The sequence below is a fragment of the Ictalurus furcatus genome, chromosome 8 (assembly GCF_023375685.1).
Source record: "Ictalurus furcatus strain D&B chromosome 8, Billie_1.0, whole genome shotgun sequence".
NCBI classification, from domain to species: domain Eukaryota; kingdom Metazoa; phylum Chordata; class Actinopteri; order Siluriformes; family Ictaluridae; genus Ictalurus; species Ictalurus furcatus.
Window position 1 is genome coordinate 29891266 of NC_071262.1, and position 22893 is coordinate 29914158.

General features: G+C 39.5%; 1 protein-coding gene across 3 annotated transcripts in view; it reads left to right on the plus strand.

Annotated features, from left to right (window-relative positions):
- The window catches only part of lingo2 (leucine rich repeat and Ig domain containing 2), a 290394-nt gene that overhangs the window by 40705 nt on the left and 226796 nt on the right, over positions 1 to 22893 (plus strand). For 2 of the 3 annotated variants that reach the window (XR_008386669.1, XM_053631972.1), the window contains exon 2: positions 21790 to 21854. The gene's annotated coding sequence lies outside the window, so the exon portion shown is untranslated. Of the gene's footprint in view, positions 1 to 21018; positions 21855 to 22893 lie in introns of those variants that run through there. The other variant, XM_053631973.1, reaches the window with a different exon arrangement.

The window sequence follows — 22893 nt, forward strand, 5'->3', positions numbered from 1 at the left end:
CTAGCGCTTTGCAATTGGTGTGAACGAGAAACAGTTTAAAGCGCTTTGTACAACCGCTAAGGTTAAAAAGTGCTCTATTCAGATTATAAACTCTGTAGGCTGAGACATCCAGGATATTGAAGATCATCACGAGTGGCCACTCTAAAGTTCTTCTTTGGCAGCTGTAGCAGGACAGCAGCTTGTCCAAGTTGTCTACCTCTCCTTTTGGTGGCGTTATAATCAAGTATGACCTCTGGCTTCGGTCCTCCGGGACACTGATCCTTCCATCCCTGTGTAGAGCGCACATGAGCATCACATTTTGCCCTTTTCCGGTGTGTAGGATAACAGGTCAGCGTTGGCCGTAAATACAAAGTTGGAGGAATGGATGGCCACAATACAGAGGGTGAAGCGAGCAGGAACGCGGGAGCAGACGGCTTCCCGGTGCTTGGATTGTAAAACTGTACAGGAGCAGGTGTATGTGTGTGTATGTCTCTCTCTCTATCTCTGTGTGTGTGTGTGTGTGCTCTCTCTCATAAAATTAATCTGAGAACTGTCAATCTTTTCAGTTTAAATAAACGAGGAGAGGAATTGATGATGAGAAAAGTAGACACCTCGACTATCTCCAGCGTTTTGATTTTTGATTTTTTTTTGCCTTTCATTTCTATCTCAGTCTGTCGCACGATTGACGTTTCAGCCGGAATAAAATCATTAGCACTAGATCTACATTTCTCTTGATTCCACCCAATTCTCCAAAACTCTCTGTGTGTGCGCGCTTGTGTGTGTTTTTCAAAGAAGCCGACTTATTACCGAGCGTCTGCTCTATTGAGCTGTGCTTCATTCCTAATTTCACAAAGCAATATGTGCCTAAATCAATTTAAAGCTCAGAGCATCGGGCAAAATCAATACTCGCCATGAAGAACTCTTTACTCTTTACTCTTTACTCTTAACAGCTGGAGATACACTCTAACCGTCGCATAATGGACTGTCTGGTCATGTTCCACTTCCTGTAAGGAAAACGGCAAAATCATTTAAATGCTTCAATTAGAATTGAGATTCGTTTAACACAGTGTGGAGTAAAGGGGGATGTCGGGGAACGTTTGTGAACCGCGTCTGGTTATCTGAGCAAAATAAAAAGGTGATCAAATATTAATTATAGTTGTTAAAAATGAAATAATAATGAAAGTTCATGCGGCTGTGTCAGTGTTAGCGTTCAAAATAATTGACCTTAGGGTTAGAAGTTACAAGTGGGTTTATTATTATTATTATTATTATTATTATTATTATTATTATTATTATTATATTGGTTTTTGTTTTTAATAAATGGGTTCTAAATGGGATCAGATTTTTATTTACATCACACAGTATATTCATGCGATTGTCCCAGGGTCAACCTTGAAAATAAGGCAGCAAGTGAGCAGTCAGTTCTCAAAGTCGACGTGTTGGAAACAGGAAGAATGGGCGAGCGTAAGGATCTGAGTGACTTTGATAAACTGTGATGGCTAGGTCCGCAGGTCTTGTTGCATGTTCAGGTGGTTAGTACCTACCAAAAGCGGTCCAGTGAAGGAGAACCGGTGAACCGGAGACAGGGTCATGTTTGCCCGAGGCTCAGTTATGTGTGTGAGGAGCGAAGGCTCTCCCGTCTGGTCCGATCCCACAGAAGAGCTACTGCAGCACAAATTGCTGAAAAAATGAACACTGGTTCTGATAGAAAGGAGTCAGAACACACAGAGCATCACAGCTTGCTGCGTATGGAGCTGCGTAGCTGCAGAGCGGTCAGAGTGTCCATGCGGACCCCCTGTACACCTCCGAAACACCTACAATGGGCATCAGAACTGGACCATGGAGCAATGGAAGAAGGTGGCCTGGTGCGATGAATCACGTTTTCTTTTACATCATGTGGAGGCCGTGTGTGTGTGTGTGTGTCTGTGTGTGTGTGTGTGTCGCTTACCTGGGGAAAAGGTTTCTAATACATGTTCTAAAAACAAAAAAATGATACTAAACAAAAATAAATATATATATATATATATATTTTTTTTTATTCAAATGTCTACCTTCAAATGGTTTGCAATCTTGTTTATCTCACTTTAAAAGTATTGTGGAGTAAATATATAGTCTTTCTTTCTATATATTTTTTTCTGTATTTATTTATTTATTTGTTGGCTTCTGGCATTTCCAAATTGTCCGTAGTGTGTGAATGGGTGTGTGATTGTGCCACGCGATGGGTCGACACTCCGTCCAGGATGTCCCCCACCATGTGACCCGAGTCCCCCGGCTTCTAAAACGTGACCAGTTATTATTATTATTATTATTATTATTATTATTATTATTATTATTATATTCAGTTGTCTCCAAGAATTCTTTTTGTGCCATAATTGCAACCATCAGTGGAACCGTGTCTTTATTTATTATCACCTAAATGAAGATCGTATTCAAATTCCAAAAGGTTCTTTTCTACATTTGATCATTCTGTATTATTTTAAACTCCGGGTGTTCTCATTCATTTATTCAGCTGTGCATTTCCACACTGATTTATATTATTCATGAAGCTGAAGCTAGTGATGTGTGTGTGTGTGTGTGTGTGTGTGTATGTGCGTGTGTGTGTGTGTGTGTGTGTGTGTGTGTGTGTGTGTGTGTGTGTGTGTGCGCGCTAGAGGGAAGAGATTTGCTAAATATACATTTTATTGCTCTATTTAGAAAAACAAAGAAGTCAAGCACTTTAGCACGACGTAAATATCACATCTGAGACCTGGAAGCGTTTCAGTTTCCATCTTCCTTTCCAGCTAAGTTCACTCGCCCATGCCAAAAACAGAAGGCTTCCTCCTCTTTAGTACTGCACCAGTGTGTGTGTGTGTGTGTGTGTGTGTGTGTGTGTGTGTGTTTGTTTCAGTACCCCAAATTAAACCTGCATAAACAGAAGCAAACGGTGGGATTAGAAATTCTCCTCCAGCTGAATTAATCATATTTTTGGCTTCATAAACAGCAGGAAGCAGCTCGATGTGCAGTTTGTGAAGAGAATATAAACAAGTGAGCAAAGGCTCAAAGAAAGTTCAAAAGTAAGAGTTCTGTCAGATGTGTAAGAGTTAGAAAGAGAAAAAATGTTGATTGAAGTGATGAAAATGAAAAATTAAAGCTGATTTATAGAGAATTTTACTTATTTTATATAATAATAATAATAATAATAATAATAACAATAATAATAATAATAATATATATATATATTTTAATTATTATTGATCATTTTTGCAACATGTTTCTGCACTCCTCGTGGCAGCTACTGAGTGTTGGAGTAATTCAGCACTTTTCCTAGATTAATTATAATGCACATCCAGTGACTGGATTAGGATTAAAACTGAAAAAACGAAATATAAACTAAACATATATCATCATTGAATAATAACTATAGCAACAGTAACAACACTGTAATATTACTGAAAAATAATAATAATCCTGCCACAAGTATTATAATCTGATTATAATCTCCACCAGTGGCAAGGCCCCTGAGAAAACAATGGTTTAAAAAAGAAAAGGAAAAGTGGGAAAGAAAAGCAGTAATCTTGGGAATGGGTGATGAGGGTTCTGCCTGCGTTCCTCCTCCAGCTGCAGTGATTTATTGCCTCTTTAAAAGCCCATATCTCGTGATGCCACATCGAGACTCGGCCTCATCCTGGGCCTGACAGATTGCGTCCGTGATGATGACGGCGCACTCAGACACATGATGGTGCATTTGCTCTCCGTAAAGCACTAACAACACTGTTTCCTTATCGCAGCGCTGCAGCGAAAAACGAAGCATCTACTGCTGCGTAAATTGCATAACGCTCAGCGGAGGGCCTCCTGCCGTCTCCACGACCTGCTTAAAGACTCGCTGTGAGACGCTCTTCGTTGCTACTGAATCCGTTCCACTTATGCAAATACTCCGGTGTGATTAGCACGCTGGTAATGCCTGGCTTAGCATAACAGTGGAGGAAATAAAATTAAAAAAGGGAGCAGTGTGTATACAGAAATGAAACCAAATCCATGCTGAAGGTCAATGCTTTTGTCCCTCAGCACAAGAGGCAGAAATAGAAGCACAATGCAGCATTCAGCAAAAAAAAAACAAACACAAAAAAAAAACCCAAAACTGTTTTGCAGATTTGACTTCTGAATGCGGCACGAAATAAAATCCATAAAGCACTAATGCCCGGGCGTGGACGAGCGAGATAAACTTTAGCATCACGGCTAATCCACTTCTCCACTTCCTGGACGTATGGAAGAAGTCTTAATCGAGTTGCTGCCTACACATCTATAGCGAAAATGGACTGGAATTCGATTGTGCTCCTCGCATGTGGACTGATCGTAAAGGTGAATCTGAGATTAATGGCATGAAGGAAATAAAGTGTAATGAACTGATAATAAAAGCACTGAAGAGTGAATAGTCAGGGTGTGTAATAACAGTGTGATGAATCTCTGCTGGATGTCATACACTGTTTCTGTCATTATCAGCTGGTAAACTTTACTAAAGGTCATCTTAGGCTATGGCCTTTTATTACTTACAGTGTAATTAACATCATCAATAATGCTCAACACAAGTATCATACTGAGTATTATACAGCTGTACTGAGTACTGAGTATTATACTGATATACTGAGTACTGAGTATTATACAGCTATACTGAGTATTATACTGATATACTGAGTACTGAGTATTATACTGATATACTGAGTACTGAGTATTATACTGATATACTGAGTACTGAGTATTATACAGCTATACTGAGTACTGAGTATTATACTGATATACTGAGTACTGAGTATTATACTGATATACTGAGTACTGAGTATTATACAGCTATACTGAGTACTGAGTATTATACAGCTATACTGAGTACTGAGTATTATACAGTTATTCTGAATATAATACAGCTATACTGAGTACTGAGTATTATACTGATATACTGAGTACTGAGTATTATACTGATATACTGAGTACTGAGTATTATACAGCTATACTGAGTATTGAGTATTATATTGATATACTGAGTACTGAGTATTATACAGCTATACTGAGTACTGAGTATTATACAGCTATACTGAGTACTGAGTATTATACTGATATACTGAGTACTGAGTATTATACTGATATACTGAGTACTGAGTATTATACTGATATACTGAGTACTGAGTATTATACTGATATACTGAGTACTGAGTATTATACAGCTATACTGAGTACTGAGTATTATACAGCTATACTGAGTACTGAGTATTATACTGATATACTGAGTACTGAGTATTATACAGTTATTCTGAATATAGTACAGCTATAATGTGTACTGAGTATTATACTGATATACTGAGTACTGAGTATTATACAGCTATACTGAGTACTGAGTATTATACTGATATACTGAGTACTGAGTATTATACTGATATACTGAGTACTGAGTATTATACTGATATACTGAGTACTGAGTATTATACAGATATACTGAGTGGTATACAGATATATTGAGTACATTTACATTACGTTTACATTTATTCATTTAGCAGACGCTTTTATCAAAGCGACTTACAAATGAGGAAATACAAGCAAAGCGATATATCAAGCAGAGAACAATACAAGCTGTGCTACCGTACAAGATCCATTAATTGGGTTCCAGAAGAAGAAAGTGTGCAGAGTAGAGGTGTAAGTGCAATTATTTTATTATTTTTATTTATTTATTTATTTTTTATTATTTTATTTTTTTTTAGGTTAGTTAGGTGTTCACAGAAGAGGTGGGTCTTTAGCTGTTTTTTGAAGATGGTGCGAGATTCTGTGGTCCGGACTGAGGTTGGAAGTTCATTGCACCACTGAGGAACATATTGAGTATTATACTGATATACTGAGTACTGAGTATTATACAGCTATTCTGAGTACTGAATATTAAACAGATATAATGAGTACTGAGGATTACACAGTTACTTTATACTGAGTATTACACAGTTACTTTATACTGAGTATTACACAGATTTAATGAGTATTAGAAAGATATACTAAGTACTGACTATTATACAGTTATTCTGAATATTATACAGCTATGTGTACTGAGTATTACATAGATACACTGAGTATTATACAGATATACTGAGTATTTTACAGATACACTGAGTATTACATAGATACACTGAGTATTATACAGATACACTGAGTATTTTACAGATACACTGAGTATTATTCACAGATACACTGAGTATTTTACAGATACACTGAGTATTATACAGATATACTGAGTATTATACAGATACACTGAGTATTATACAGATATACTGAGTATTATACAGATACACTGAGTATTATACAGATACACTGAGTATTTTACAGATACACTGAGTATTATTCACAGATACACTGAGTATTTTACAGATACACTGAGTATTATACAGATATACTGAGTATTATACAGATACACTGAGTATTATACAGATACACTGAGTATTTTACAGATACACTGAGTATTTTACAGATACACTGAGTATTATTCACAGATACACTGAGTATTTTACAGATACACTGAGTATTATACAGATATACTGAGTATTACACAGATATACTGAGTATTACACAGATATACTGAGTATTATACACAGATATGCTGAGTATTATACAGATATACTGAGTATTATACAGATACACTGAGTATTATACAGATATACTGAGTATTACACAGATATACTGAGTATTATACACAGATATGCTGAGTATTATACAGGTATACTGAGTATTACACAGATATACTGAGTATTATACAGATATACTGAGTATTACATAGATATACTGAGTATTATACAGATACACAGAGTATTACACAGATACACAGAGTATTACACAGATATACTGAGTATTATACAGATATACTGAGTATTATACAGATATACTGAGTATTATACAGATATACTGAGTATTACATAGATATACTGAGTATTATACAGATATACTGAGTATTACACAGATATACTGAGTATTATACAGATACACTGAGTATTATACAGATATACTGAGTATTATACAGATACACAGAGTATTACACAGATATACTGAGTATTATACAGATATACTGAGTATTATACAGATACACTGAGTATTACACAGATATGCTGAGTATTATACAGGTATACTGAGTATTACACAGATATACTGAGTATTATACAGATATACTGAGTATTACATAGATATACTGAGTATTATACAGATATACTGAGTATTATACAGATACACTGAGTATTATACAGATACACAGAGTATTACACAGATATACTGAGTATTATACAGATATACTGAGTATTATACAGATATACTGAGTATTACATAGATATACTGAGTATTATACAGATATACTGAGTATTATACAGATATACTGAGTATTATACAGGTATACTGAGTATTACACAGATATACTGAGTATTACACAGATATACTGAGTATTATACAGATATACTGAGTATTACATAGATATACTGAGTATTATACAGATACACTGAGTATTATACAGATACACTGAGTATTACACAGATATACTGAGTATTATACAGATATACTGAGTATTATACAGATACACTGAGTATTACACAGATATACTGAGTATTATACAGATATACTGAGTATTATACAGATACACTGAGTATTACACAGATATACTGAGTATTATACAGATACACTGAGTATTACACAGATATACTGAGTATTATACACAGATATACTGAGTATTATACAGATATACTGAGTATTATACACAGATATGCTGAGTATTACACAGATATACTGAGTGTTATACAGACATACTGAGTATTATACAGATATACTGAGTGTTATACAGACATACTGAGTATTATACAGATACACTGAGTATTATACACAGATATGCTGAGTATTACACAGATATACTGAGTGTTATACAGACATACTGAGTATTACACAGATACACTGAGTATTATACACAGATATGCTGAGTATTATACAGATACACTGAGTATTATACACAGATATGCTGAGTATTATACAGGTATACTGAGTACTGAGCATTATACAGTTATAGTTCAAGTTCAAGTTCAAATGGCTTTATTGTCATTTCAACCATATTTCAACCATGCTATGATGGATTATTCAGTAGATTCAGTGTATACCAAATATGGACATAGCAGTTATTGCAGTAGCAGCCGGGTAAAGTGTATAATAGTGACAAGAACTTAAATGAGATATTTTTTATAAATACAGTAGCATAAAAAAAAATACAATTCAGTCAGTGCAGGAATGTGCAAATATTGCAGTGGGAGTGGGATGGTGTTCAGTTCAGAGACAGAGAGAGAGAGAGAGAGAGAGAGAGAGAGTTTGTGTGTGTGTGTGTGTGTGTGTGTGTGTGTGTACGTGTGCGTGTGAGACCAGTCTCTGAGTATTGAGGAGTCTGATGGTTTGGGGTGAGTAGTTGTTACACAGTCTGGCCGTGAGGGCTCGAATGCTTCGGTACCTTTTTCTAGACAGCAGGAGAGTGAAGAGTTTGTGTGGGGTGTGTGTGTGGGGTGTGTGTGTGGGGTGTGTGTGAGGGGTGTGTGTGAGGGGTGTGTGTGTGGGGTGTGTGTGTGTGGGGTGTGTGGGGTCATCCACAATGCTGATGGCTTTGCGGATGCAGCGTGTGGTGTAAATGTCTATGATAGAGAGAGGAGAGAGACGCCGATGATCTTCTCAGCTGTCCTCACTATCCACTGCACGGTCTCGTGATCCGATAAGGTGCAATTTCTGAACCAGACAGTGATGCAGCTGCTCAGGATCGTCTCAGTAGTTCCTCTGTAGAACGTGGTGGGGATTAGGGGTGGGAGACGGGCTTTTTTCAGTCTTCTCAGGAAGTAGAGGTGCTGCTGGGCTTTCTTGGCTATGGAGCTGGTGTTGAGGGACCAGGTGAGGTTCTCTGCCAGGTGGACGCTAAGGAATTTGATGCTCTTGATGATCTCCATGGAGGAACCATCGATGTTCAGCGGAGAGTGGTCACTCTGTGCTCTCCTGAAGTCAACAACAATCTCTTTCATTTTGTCCATGTCCAGAGACAGGATATTGGCTCTTCACCAGTCCGTTAGCCGCCGCACCTCCTCTCTGTATGCTGACTCCTCGTTCTTGCTGATGAGACCCACCACTTTCGTGTCATCGGTGAACTTCATGATGTGATTGGAGCCGTGCATTGCTGCACAGTCGTGAGTCAGCGGAGTGAATAGCAGTCGATGGAGCACACAGCCCTGGTGCTCAGTGTGGTGGTGCTGGAGATGCTGGTCCTGATCCGTACTGACTGAGGTCTCCCAGTCAAGAAGTCCAGCATCCAGTTGCAGATGGAGGTGTTCAGGCCCAATAGGTTCAGCTTTTCAATCAGGTTCTGAGGAATGATTGTGTTGATTGCTGAACTGAAGTCTATGAACAGCATTCAAATGTCGGTGTCCTTCTTGTCCTGGTGGGTGAGGGCCAGATGTAGGGTGGTGGCGATGGTATCCTCCGTTGTGGTGATACGCGAACTTCAGCGGGTCCAGTGAGGGGGACAGCAGGGTCTCGATGTGCCTCATGACGAGCCTCTTGAAGCACTTCATGTCAGTGAGGACATCTGCCAGCTGGTCTGTACGTCCTCTGAGCACTCTGCCAGGAATGTTGTTTGGTCCAGCAGCTTTCCGTCGGTTGACACTGGGTAGAGTTTTCCTCACATCAGCCGTGGATACACACGGGAGGAGGGGTGGTCTTCCTCGCGATCATGGCTTCTGCTGGCCAGGTTTTCACCTGCTTCAAAACCGGTTTGGAGCATCTAACGAGCGGTCTGTATGCTGGAATTAGCATAACACAGTTGTGGTCTTAGTAGCCGAGGTTGAGTTTACCAAATAATATACTTCTTTTTGAATTGTATTGAGCATTGTCTTGTATCATACTGGCTATTTTACAGAGTACTGTATTATGTTTATTCTGAGTATTATACTGAGCAATGTACTGAGTATTGTGCTGTCACACTGAGTATCATATTCAGTGATGTGTATATATCCAAACTACCACACTGAGCATTTTACGGAGTATTGTACTGAGTAATCTACTGAGTATTGTACTGAATACAGTGTCGAGTATTGTTATGAATGTTGCACCAAGTGTTGTACTGAGCAATACGCACAGTATTGGACTGCGTACTGTGCTGAGCATCGCATTGAGTATTGTACTGAATAACATACTGAGTACTGTGTCGAGTAATATACTGAATATTGTGCTATTATACTGAGTATCATATTGAGTGATGCGTATATACTAACTATAATAACTTTTACACCGAGTATTGTGTTGAGTGTAGTACTGAGTAATATTCTGAGCATAGATGGAGGGATGAACAATAAAAAATAATGAAATGAAAAGAAAGTAAACGAACCGATATAAGTTATGACAGTTTGATCCGTGAAGGTTGTTTCTTAAGAAACAGGCCACGCCTCCCAATATTTCATGAGGAAATCAGGATGAGATATGGATGATCAAAAAAAAAAAAAAAAGAAATAATGGAATTTTTTTTTTTTTTTTTTTTAACAAGTTTTCACAAATTAAGTACAGAACATTCTTGTTTTTTTTTTTCTTCCTTAAACGTTCTTTGGGCAGCAATGATATTTGAAGGGAATAATAATAAAGATTTGGGCATGGGTCTGCTGCTCAGCTTTGTACTCGGCCTGTACGCAGTCACTTCGGCTAAAAGCATCTTTCAAAAGAATGAATATAAACCCTCAAATTATCCATCTTGCCGCTTCGGTGATTTCCGTATTAGCATGTTTAAGAGAAAATAGGAACTAGAGACATAAAAAATAAATAAATAAATAAATAAATCACAGCAGACAGATGAATGCACATGGATCCTCGAAAAACTTTCATTTGCGTCGACGCTATTATTTTAGTGACATCGCTCTCGTTCTCTTCATCTTCGGCGGGAACGAAGTCGAAGCTAAGGCAAATCACATTATAGCTTTAATAGACGGTTATTTTATTAGTGCAGATGTTTGACACCTAAAAGATGACGATATCGGCTCTGAGTGGGGTTTAAACCTGATTAATGCGGGTGAAGATGATATTACTCTATCAGGGTGCAGCGTGTTGGTTTAATAACTGCACAGCTTTGCACTGCAATACATTACCCACTGCTGTCGTGTTATATAATCAAGGACACGGCCTTATTTTCACACAACATCCACAAATCACTGAGCTCTGCACCACAGACCAGCTAATACCTGTACCAGCTAATACAGCGTGTGTTCAGTTACACTGCAAAGTCTCGATAACGTGGACATTTATTTACAACCCCAATTCCAAATGTAAATAAAGAGAGAACGCAACGATGTGTAAATCTCATGAAGCCGTACGTTATTCACAATAGAACATGGAAAACATATCAAATGTTTAAACTGAGGAAATGTACCGTTTTAAGGAAAAAAAAAAAACAAGGTAATTTTGAATTTGAGGGTCGCAACATGTCTCAAAAATTTGGGACGGGGCAACAAAAGGCTGGAAATGTAAGTGTTAGTAAAAAGAAACAGCTGGTGGAACATTTTGCCATTAATTAGGTTCATTGGGAACAGGTCAGTAAGATGACTGGGTATAAAAAGAGGATCTTAGAGAGGCGGAGTCTCTCAGAAGTAAAGATGGGATGGAATCTGCATGGAAGCAGATGTTGCTCTCAAACCTGTATATACCTTTCAGCATTGACGGTGCTTTTCCAGATGTGCAAGCTGCCCATTCCAGAGACACTAATGCACCCCCGTACCATCAGAGATGCAGGCTTTTGAACTGAGTGATGATAAAAAGCCGGACGGTCCCTCTCCTCTTTAATCCTCTTTAGTTTAGAGGACGCGGCGTCCATGGTTTCCAAAAAGAATTTCAGATTTGGATTGGTCTGACCACAGAACAGTTTTCCACTGTCTCGGTCCATTTTAAATGAGCTTTGGCCCGGAGAAGACGGCAGTGTTTCTGGATCACGCTCTAATACGGCTTCTTCTTTGCATGATAGAGCTTTAACTAGCATTAACGAGATTTCTCCAGATTCTCAGAATCTTTTGATGATATTACGTACTGTAGGTGATGAGATATTCATCGTCTTCACAATTTTACACTGAGGAACATTATTCTGAAATTGTTCCACAAATTGTAGACGCAGTTTTTCGCAGATTGGTGAACTCTGCCCATCTTTACGTCTGAAAGACTCCGCCTCTCTAAGATCCTCTTTTTTTATACCCAGTCATGTTACTGACCTGTTCCCAATTAACCTCCAGCTTTTTCTTTTTACTAACAGTTACTCTTCTAGCCTTGTGTTGCCCCGTCCCAACATTTTTGAAACATGTTGCGGCCATCAAATTCAAAATTACCTTATTTTTTTTCTTAAACTAGAACATGTACCCAGTTTAAACATTTGATATGTTTTCTATGTTCTGTTCTGAATAGCATACCGGTTTATGATATTTGCAGATCATTGCATTCTGTTGTTATTTACATTTATTTACATTTTACCCAGCGTCCCAACTTTTTTGGAATTGGGCTTGTATATTTGAAGTATATTCCCATTGATATATTTTTTTTAAAAATTGTACACCTGGGTGATTAGGAACAGGACATTGTTCAACCATGACTTCCTGTTTCACAGGGGTATAAATATGATGTAACACACAGGCCAAATTCCCTTAGTCATTCATAACAATGGGTAAGAGCGAGGAATATAGCTGTGATGTGCGGCAAAAGGTTGTTGAGCTTCACACAATGGGGCGTGGCTATAAGAAAATAGCACAAGCATTGAAAACGCCCATTTCCACCATCAGGGCAATAATTAAGAAGTTCCAGTCAACTGGAAATGTTCTGAATCGACCTGGAAGAGCACGTGTGTCTATATTAGTGGAGGGCACTTTATTATCTCACGGAAATTTGCCAATGATTGCATTTTTTCATTTATTAAAAGAACGATACCTCATACTTTTTATCCATTTATGGTTACTTTTAACATTATGGCGCATCCACGAAACGCGATCGTTCTCTCGCCAGCCTCTCTCGATAATAAGATAATAAGACGAGCAATAAAACGCAGCTTGTCGTGCTACCGAGAAACCGCAAAGAAGCGTAAACTCCTCTGTCCTGAAGATGTCCGAAAACGTAAAGTTACAGCTTCACCCGCTGACACTGGAGACTCCTTCCATAAACGTTAAACCAACGTCTCCTTACAGAAAAAAATCTGCTGATGTGGAGCGCCCACGGTACACGTCCCTGTGAACCGCTGTTGCTATGGAAACGCTAACGTATTAGAACGAGCGTGTTCTATAAACCTGCGCTACGGTCATATATACTGCTGTTATAGAGAATTAATCTACACCTTCTGACCAATCCCGATAGCTTTATGTGAAGCGCAGCCGGTTTGAGTCGTTTAAATCACACTAAAAGGACGTCTGTTTTTAATGTCCTATATTCAATAGTAAAGAACCTGAGCCAAGCTGAAATATGTCACGGTTTCCCAAAGGGGGAAAATCTGGAGCTGTTTAGTAAACCCCACCGGCTCATGGATTACAAAAAAACCAGGCCAACTGTTTCCAACTGAGGGCTTTTTTAATCTACTTATAGTCATATTTTATTGTTTTTATTGTTTGCTAATCGGCTGCAGATGGCTACATAAAGTCTGACGCCAGAGATGTTTCACATCATCCTGTTTTCTTTTCTTTCTCTTGCCACCATTTTGTCTTTCTGTCTCTGATAGCAGGTGAAACTACAGTATATGACGTAATAAACAGATGCAGGAAATGACCGCGATCTGGACCTAGTTCATGAGTTATGACAGCAATCAAAGCGAATCAGACTGCAAACTGTTCAAATATACCGTATAAATACCCCTGCTCCAAATTTGTCACTTATGACTGTAAGTGTGAGGGTGTTTGAAGATGGGGTGATGACGGGATAATGTGTGTAGAAATAAATAAATAAATTAAAATGTTTCGCACAATATTGCACGCAGCAGATCGCACTGCAAATGATAAGGATGCTCTTCTAATGGTCTTATAATATAAGAAGAAGGAAAAAAAAAAACTTCAGGGTCCGCTGGAAATATTTAACTTCGGCGCGGTAGCAGTAATTCTGCTTCATTCAAACCACTACATCGTTGATTATTTTCCTATAAAATGATTTCTTTCGCAAATGACATCATTACGGCTCTAGGTAAGACCATCAGATCTTAGCATGCCACTGTCTGTCACCTTTGAAATGATATTGGTCCGTTAATACTGTATCGTTACTGTATCATCACTGTCATTAATGATAACCTCATTCATTTATTAATTCTCCCATTGTCCTAAAATAGCCCCACTTGAAAGATCTGTAAACACTTCGCATGCTAATCAAGCCAGAACTCTGCGAGAAGCTTTGACGACGTCGATAAGCACCGGATTAGCGACGGCTTGTCTGCGCTGTCGCGTTTGGCCCCGCGGAAGCGTCATCGCTGACACTCACAGACGGCACACACACACATTCGGCTTTGATGTCAGCTGCCTGCGAGCTTCTGCTCAGAAATTTGCATCGCATCGGATGCTAGCTCATGACGCTAATGCTTGCGTTAGCTCACCTCGGAGACTCCAGCAGCGTTCTCTGCAGAACCGCATGGTTTTATGTTTTATGGCTTTTATGTTCATAAACATCACAAATCATTCGCGTTTTTATGGCCCAGACGTGTGAGCTGCAGCTCGCTCTGATCGCTTATTGACGCTCTGATTGGCGAAGGCGGAGGCGTGAGCAATGTAAGAAAGAAAGTGATCGGGGGAGGGGCGGGGGCTGAAAAAAAAAAAATCTTTAAATAGGTGTAAAGACTGTATAAACTGCTTCCTGCCCCCAGGCCTAATTTGTGGGCAAACTTCCTGATGAATGGAAGGATATGAATAAACAATGAAGATTAATGAGCAGTGCATGTGTCCTAATGAGCTTCATATGAGACTAGAGAACAGGGGAAATCACTGAAGGGGGGGTCATCTAAGTGTTTATTATGGAAAACGGAGCAAAGTCGGGTATTGACAAAGAGATACTTATGTGTTCCAAGTGTGTTTTTGTTTCTAAAGAAAGGAAGAATGGAGAAGAAAAGGAGAAAGAAAAAAAGACATATTAAATTATTTGTTTACCTGCTACTGTAATCATGTTTCCCTTTCGTATTTTAAATAAAAACAAAAGTAAAATGACATGAAATTTATCAAAAGAGAACTCTTTTACTATATACTTTACGAAGGTTTCTATTTTATTTTATTTTTCTACATTTTAATTTTAAGTCAAGAAATAGAATCGTAAATAAACTGGAAGGTAAATAAGCAATAATTCCACTTTGTTTCCATTTCCTGCCTTTAATATGAAATGAAATGAAAATGAAAAAAATTATAAAATGTCACACAAAATCTAACCACCAAAAACAGGAAGCAGATTTTTTTTAAAACCTTTTTTTTTTTTTTTATGGGATTTTTTAGCGCATAAAAATAAAGCAATAAATAAAAACGTGTTCCATGCAGCTGGTATTTTCATTTGTTGACTAGAAAATATGATGTGAATTACATCCAGCGCAGAGGTACAGACTTTGGGTAACACACACACACACACACATATTACGGTGTGCGTCCACTGAGGATTTGTGACATTCATCTGCACAACGAGATCCTGTGAGATTGGACGAGCTCTCAGAGGAAGACAGGATCGCCTCGGAGCAATTAACACCAAACGCCCGGTTCTCCTCTCAGCCCCAGCTGTGTGTGTGTTTAAATGTGTACTAACGTAACAGCCATTTTTATTTTATATACAGTAATGCAACTAGCAACAAATTCTGCTATGAGGCAGAGGCTAGCATGTAATGATGTCAAAGAATCTTAAAATCTCTTTCGGAAAAGATTCTAAGAAAACTGACACTGAAGATGTTTCATTGTGAAGTGGAGGAGGATGAGATGGGCGATCGGTGTGAATTCATTTCAAGGCAAACTATAGCTGCGTTCCTAGGAATAGCAATCAGAATCAGGCTGGAGACACAACCAGGTAACCAAGAACGCTGAACATAAACGAGCACGGACTAAACGATTTTAGTCGCCAGCTAACTGTGGCACTCGACGACTCGGCAACAACCCGGAATTGCGAGTGGCTGCTGAGGTGCCAATATTTTTAAGCATGTTGGACTTCCTTGACAACGAATGTTGTCATTTCAGTGCCTCTACAAGTAGTCGCAAGAACAGTGCTACGGAAGATAGCCAATGAGAATCCAAGAGGAAATCAAATATCACGTGCAGCAGATCTCTGAATCTGAGTTCGAGGGCAAAATGTAACACGATAATTGTGATTTTTTTGTGATTGTTGCAGCCAATAATGCTTGATTTTGAGAGTTGTTGTGCTTTTCTATGGAAAACGACTTGAATCGACAAAAACACAATCGCAGGAAATAGTTGTGCGCGCTCTGTCGCAGTGATGTTTGTTGGTAAACGAGAGCTTTTAGCTGTACTCGTGTTTGACGATCACATGACGCGTCTCGGCCCAAATCTGCAGAAAATCTGCGGTCATTTAAAAAAAATTGAAAAAGTTTGCTTGATTACGCGTTAACTTCTGCGATCGCAAAGTCGAGAAATCCTGGACGGACTGCTACGACGTTATTTGGTGTGTCAGTCAGACCCAAACGGTCTTGAGGGAAAATAATAACAAACACCACATGAATGATATAAAAACAGCTACGTTCTAGTTGTCTTTGCAGATCTTGGCTGCTTGCAGCTTGTGGTGTGTGTAGTGAGATGCATTTTTGAAATTTCGAGCAGTTTGGACACCGAACTGCTGATCACGAGCGATTAAAGCCACGTCGTGAGATTCAGAGCAGTGAAACGATTCGGAGAATTTGAATGTAGTGGAAATATGGAACAGGTGAACACAATTAGGGAAACACACTAATCACAAGACGGGGGCGGAGACCAAACCAATCACAAGACGGGGGCAGAGACCAAACCAATCACAAGACGGGGGCAGAGACCAAACCAATCACAAGACGGGGCAGAGAACAAACCAATGACAAGACGGGGCGGAGAACAAACCAATGACAAGAGGTGGGCGGAGACCAAACCAATGACAAGACGGGGGCGGAGACCAAACCAATGACAAGACGGGGGCGGAGACCAATCCAATCACAAGACGGGGCGGAGACCAAACCAATCATGAGACGGGGGAGGAGACCTAACCAATGACGAGACGGGGGCGGAGACCAAACCAATTACGAGACGGGGGCGGAGACCAAACCAATGACAAGAGGTGGGCGGAGACCAAACCAATGACAAGACGGGGGCGGAGACCAAACCAATGACAAGACGGGGGCGGAGACCTAACCAATGACAAGACGGGGTGGAGACCAAACCAATCACAAGACGGGGGCGGAGACCAAACCAATGACACGATGGGAACTGTGACGATTAAGGGGAAACTGTGGCATTCGTGAATGACATTTTTTTGTTTGTAATGAAATCATCTTCTCACTTCTCATAGGGCAAGTTACGAGATATGAGACACTTTACTGTAGAGCTCACATGTAAAGATAATAAATAAATAAATAACGTGTAGCTGTTACTGATTTGCAGTCCTAAATGCATGTGTACCCACATTTCTTTCTGGTTCACTCTCTCACTCTCTCACTCTCTCTCTCTCACTCTCTCTCTCTCCTGTTCTCTTTTCCCTTTTGTTTTCTTCCTTTCTCTCTAAAGGGAAACATGGCCTTTTTTACGCCGCACACACTTTTTTGTTTTTTTGCCTGAATGTGTGTGTGATGTGTGACTTTCGCTGTCAGACGACTTTCTGATGGCTCATGGCTTTTTCCCGTGCAGAACATAAAACAGCGACTTATTCTTTATCATATTGTTTCTCCTCGCCGCCGTCATGACCGACGCCGTGTTTTATCTTCGAGTCTACACAGGGCTAAGTACAGTACAGGATATTTTATTTCAGTCCCAGGTACAAGTCTCTGAAGCCTCATACAGTGGATTTATTGAGGTTTTTCCATCCCAGCTAACAATTGTACATCAGCAGAACATATTCTTTTTAACTGTGCGTTTAACGGTATCTCCGATTTCAAAAGTACCTCTGATTTTCACCAAGTGCTAGTCATCAAATCATAAACTCAATACAATTTGGTCTTAAAGAAGATGTCAGCGTTCGGCGAGTTCTTATTAACTGAGCTGACAATAATGTATAATGAACTAATTACGACAATATCAAGTGTCTGTAAATCACAAAATAATAATTAAAGCTGAGTGTCAGGCGTGGACGTGCAGCTGCCGGAATGAAATATGTGGTGTCATGGCAGTTTGAAAAATGGAGCAAATGGAGCATGAACACAATACTGGGACTCCATTTTGAATCTCTTGCTTGTTTTCTCTCTTCTCTTGCTTTTGATTGAAACACAGTTATATTAAAAAAATAAAAAAGTGCAATATAATTCCAGTTAAACCTAATGACATGACCATCACTTGTCCATATTTGAACACAGGGTCGTTTATGAGCATTTGGGAGACAACTATGCGACAATTTTCTCAGCATTCTCAGGGACCATTGGATGAGGGGAAAAACGGCTTAATAAACCATAAAATTAACAAAAATACTAGCTAACGCTAGACACTAGCTAATGCTAGATATAAGCTAAAGCTAGACACTAGCTAATACTAGACACGAGCTAACGCTAGACAATAGCTTACGCTAGACATTAGCTAACGCTAGACATTAGCTAACGCTAGACATTAGCTAAAACTAGACACTAGCTGACACTAGCTAACGCTAGACATTAGCTAAAACTAGACACAAGCTGACACTAGCTAACGCTAGACACTAGCTAACACTAGACACTAGCTTACGCTAGACATTAGCTTACGTTAGACATTAGCTAACGTTAGACATTAGCTTATGTTAGACATTAGCTAACGCTAGACATTAGCTTACGCTAGACATTAGCCAAAACTAGACACTAGCTGACACTAGCTGACACTAGTTAACACTAGACATTAGCTAACGCTAGATACTACCTAACGCTAGACACTAGCTAGCTATTTTTCCAAACAAGCAGAAACAAGAAAGTGGGCAGATACTATAAATTAGCATTAATTTCTTGCTGTTGTTTTGGGTCTGTTCTGTATTCTGTTTTTTCTTGTTTTTTCATTTTTTCAGTCTCCGATAGATTACCTAATTTCTCCATCTGGGGATTAATAAAGTATTATCTTATCTTAGTTACAGTTACATTTATATAGCACTTTTTTAGACACTCAAAGCACTTTTACATATACGGGGGAAATCTCCTGAACCACCAATAGTGTGTAGCATCCACCTGGATGATGCGACGGCAGCCATATTGCGCCAGAACACCTACCACACACCAGCTCTTAGTGGAGAAGGGAGAGTGATGTAGCCAATTCAGAGATGGGGATTATTAAGGGGCCATGATAGAGAAGGACCAATGGGGGAATTTCGCCAGGACACCGGGGTTATACCCCTACTCTTTACAAGAAGTATCCTGGGATTTTTAATGACCACAGAGAATCATTAAAAGACACTGCTGTTCTTATAGGCCACAGGGTGAGCACCCCCTGCTGGCCTCATTAAAACCACTTCCTGTAGCTAGTTTTCCCTAGGAGGCTTCCCATCCAGGTACTGACCAGACTCAATCCTGCTTAGCTTCAGGAAACCAGCTGAGAACTGCAGGGAGATATGGCTCTGGCAAGGGAGCCATTCTGTTTAGATAGACAAAGTCTTCTTCATGATCTTTTTTTTTTGTATCATTATTTACCTAATTTAGTTAAGTAAAATGCAGTTTCTATTCTTTTCACACCACAAGGTTGTGCCTTGTGGTGTAAAAAAAAACATTTAACCACATGATTAAAAAGTATTAAAAAGTGTGCTTTTTGCATATGTTAAAAATGATGGCGCCCCCTGGTGGTCTACAAGATCGTTTTGTACGAAATTTTCACCAAACCACACTGTACTTAATAAAATATGTTACACTTTGCATGGGTTTTTAATTAAACCCTAATCGTGTTATTTTTAGACTAACTAGATGAGGTTAAAACAAGATTTTCTTCAGATTTATAAAGGCTGTGTCTTTATCTCCTTCACGACCAACAGATCCACCCATCCATCCATCTATCTTCAACCGCTTACTCCTTTTCAGGGTCACGGGGAAACCTGGAGCCTATCCCAGGGAGCATGGGGCACAAGGCGGGGTACACCCTGGACAGGGTGCCAATCCATCGCAGGGCCCAATCACACACACACTCACACACTACGGACACTTTAGACACGCCAATCAGCCTACCATGCATGTCTTTGGACTGGGGGAGGAAACCGGAGTACCCGGAGGAAACCCCCGCAGCACGGGGAGAACATGCAAACTCCACACACAGGGCCACGGTGGGAATCGAATCCCCGACCCTGGAGGTGTGAGTTGAACATGCTAACCACTAAGCCACCGTGCGCCCTCACGACCAACAGATATGTCCTGTTTTGGTATCTTGCCTAAAGAGAGCTAAAAATAATAATAATTAACTGAATCATTATTTGAAATGAATGTAACAAACCAAATTTTTTTTTTTTTTTTACATTTTATTCATTTAGCAGATGTTTTTATCCAAAGCGACTTACAAATGAGGAATGTATGCAGACTTTTTTGCTCATTTATGCAATGTAAACAGACTTATATAAACAAATAACTACAAATAATGTTTACTCACCTTATTTTCACAGTTTACCTTCACTGTTTAGAAGTGAATCACCAAAACATGCCGCTTTTCTTTGATCCTCATTTGCATGAACGTTTTTTTCGATTTTATTGCCTCCCAAGCCCGGCCCACTTCACGACTCAATGGTTGGCTCCGCCCCCTGTTGCTGGTTTTGGGCTGCTTTTTGTGATTTGCTTAGGGAAATGACGTATCCCATGTCCCATATCCCATACATGTAACATACTGGAAACCAAACTGAAGTCCAGTTGAAATAATAATATCAAATAATACTGTGAAATATTGTCGATACAGGCCGGGATTCTAATTCAGGGAGCAGGTGCTAATTATGCTGATCTCCTTCTCCTTTGCTTTGTGAACCTGAAGAAAAGCTGAGATCTGTTAGTATAATTGATGGAAATGTAAAACAATGCACGGCAGAATGGTGATAATAATACTTTTTTTTTTTTTTATTAAATGTATGAAATACGATGTTGAACCGTACGAAGTTTTATAGAGACACACTTTAAAGGGACACTGTTAGTACGCAAGAGCTGCTCCAGAAATCAAACAACAAAACTGATATAATTGTGGTTCTGCTGAGATTTAGGACACCAGAAAGCCCAAAAAAAAACTGTCTGATATATGGATTCCAGTATCACACCTTCTTTTCCTCTCTGTCCCTTATAAAATGTAACCAAAGAACACAGGAGCACGTCTCCGGAGATCATCCGCTGGTCTTCGACCTGAAAACCAGTGCCGGCGCTGCTATTTTCATCTATTTTGGTGTCTCGTTAATTAACATACGTATGCTGGAAAGTTCTTTGGGTCTGTGGTGAGAAAATACCCGGGTGAGAAAATACCACACATGAGTGATTGTACCAAAGTGATGAAGGAGAAAGGAAGGAGAAACGCTAGCTTAATTCCTTTATTGTGTTTTAGACATGCTTGGATGTTCATTGATGATCTCGTTTAAATCCTTAATGCCCCGTGAAGCATGTGCTGAAACCGGCACTGCTCTCCTGCTGCTTTTCAGACAAACGAACTTATTTTCTAACTCTGAAAGTTTTATTTCTTTCTGTATCTCTTCCAGAGAACGGATGTGAACTCTCGTCCTCACGCTACAGCGACTGTGACAGCACATTTTGTTCTTATCTGGTAAGTCGCTCTCCATCTTGTCTCTGAGTGTCGAGGTTGATTTGCTTGACAGGAGTGCGCTGAGGGAAAAAAAAACACGGAAACATGGACGAAACGAATGTATAGACACATAAAAGTGGTAACTTTGGCCAAAGATACAAATAAATAAATTCATAAAAAAATTAATATAAGACAATAAATTCCACAAATCCCCATTAACCAAACGCACCTAGAAATCCATCAATAAATCAATAAATACAGGGCTGTAAAATGTTATTTGTTTTGTCCCTCTGGGAAAACTTTAAAAGGTAAATGCGCACACACACACACACACACACACACACACACACACACACACACTCTCTACCCACTTTATTGCTCATTCATGCAGTTATTCAATCAGCCAATCATGTGGCAGCAGCGCAACGCATAAAATCATACAGATGCAGATCCAGAGCTTCACTTCATGTTCACATCGGACATCAGAACGAGGGAAAATCCGATCTCTGTGACTTTGTCGGTGTCAGAGGGGTCGGTTTGAGTATTTCAGAAACCGCTGATCTCCTGGGATTTTCACACGGCAACAGTCTCTACACAGAAAGCTGCAAAAATGACAAACATAAAGCGAGTGGCGTTGTGGATGAGAAAGGTGAGAGCCGATAGAAAGGCTACAGTAACTCAAATAACAGTGTACAGTAACTCAGTACAACCGCGTTGAGCAGAAAAGCATCTCAGCACAGTCTAAACTGAAGAACAGCAGAAGAACAGGAATCTGATGCTACAGTGGACACAGACCCACACACACTGGAGAGGCGAAAAGCATCGGCTGGTCTTCAAACATTAGGCCACACCCCTTTACCTGAGTCTGATGCTGGGGCAGACAGACACCAAACTATTTCTTTTTTTTGTTTTGAGCAATGAGTAACTCTGCAGTGTGCTCATCTGTTGAGCATAAAGGTCATTAATTGTTAGCTACGTTAGCCTCGTAACTCTCGGTGAGTTACATGAGAACTCGTGTTTCATTTTAATTTTAGACCCCCTCCCCCCCCACTACCTCTTT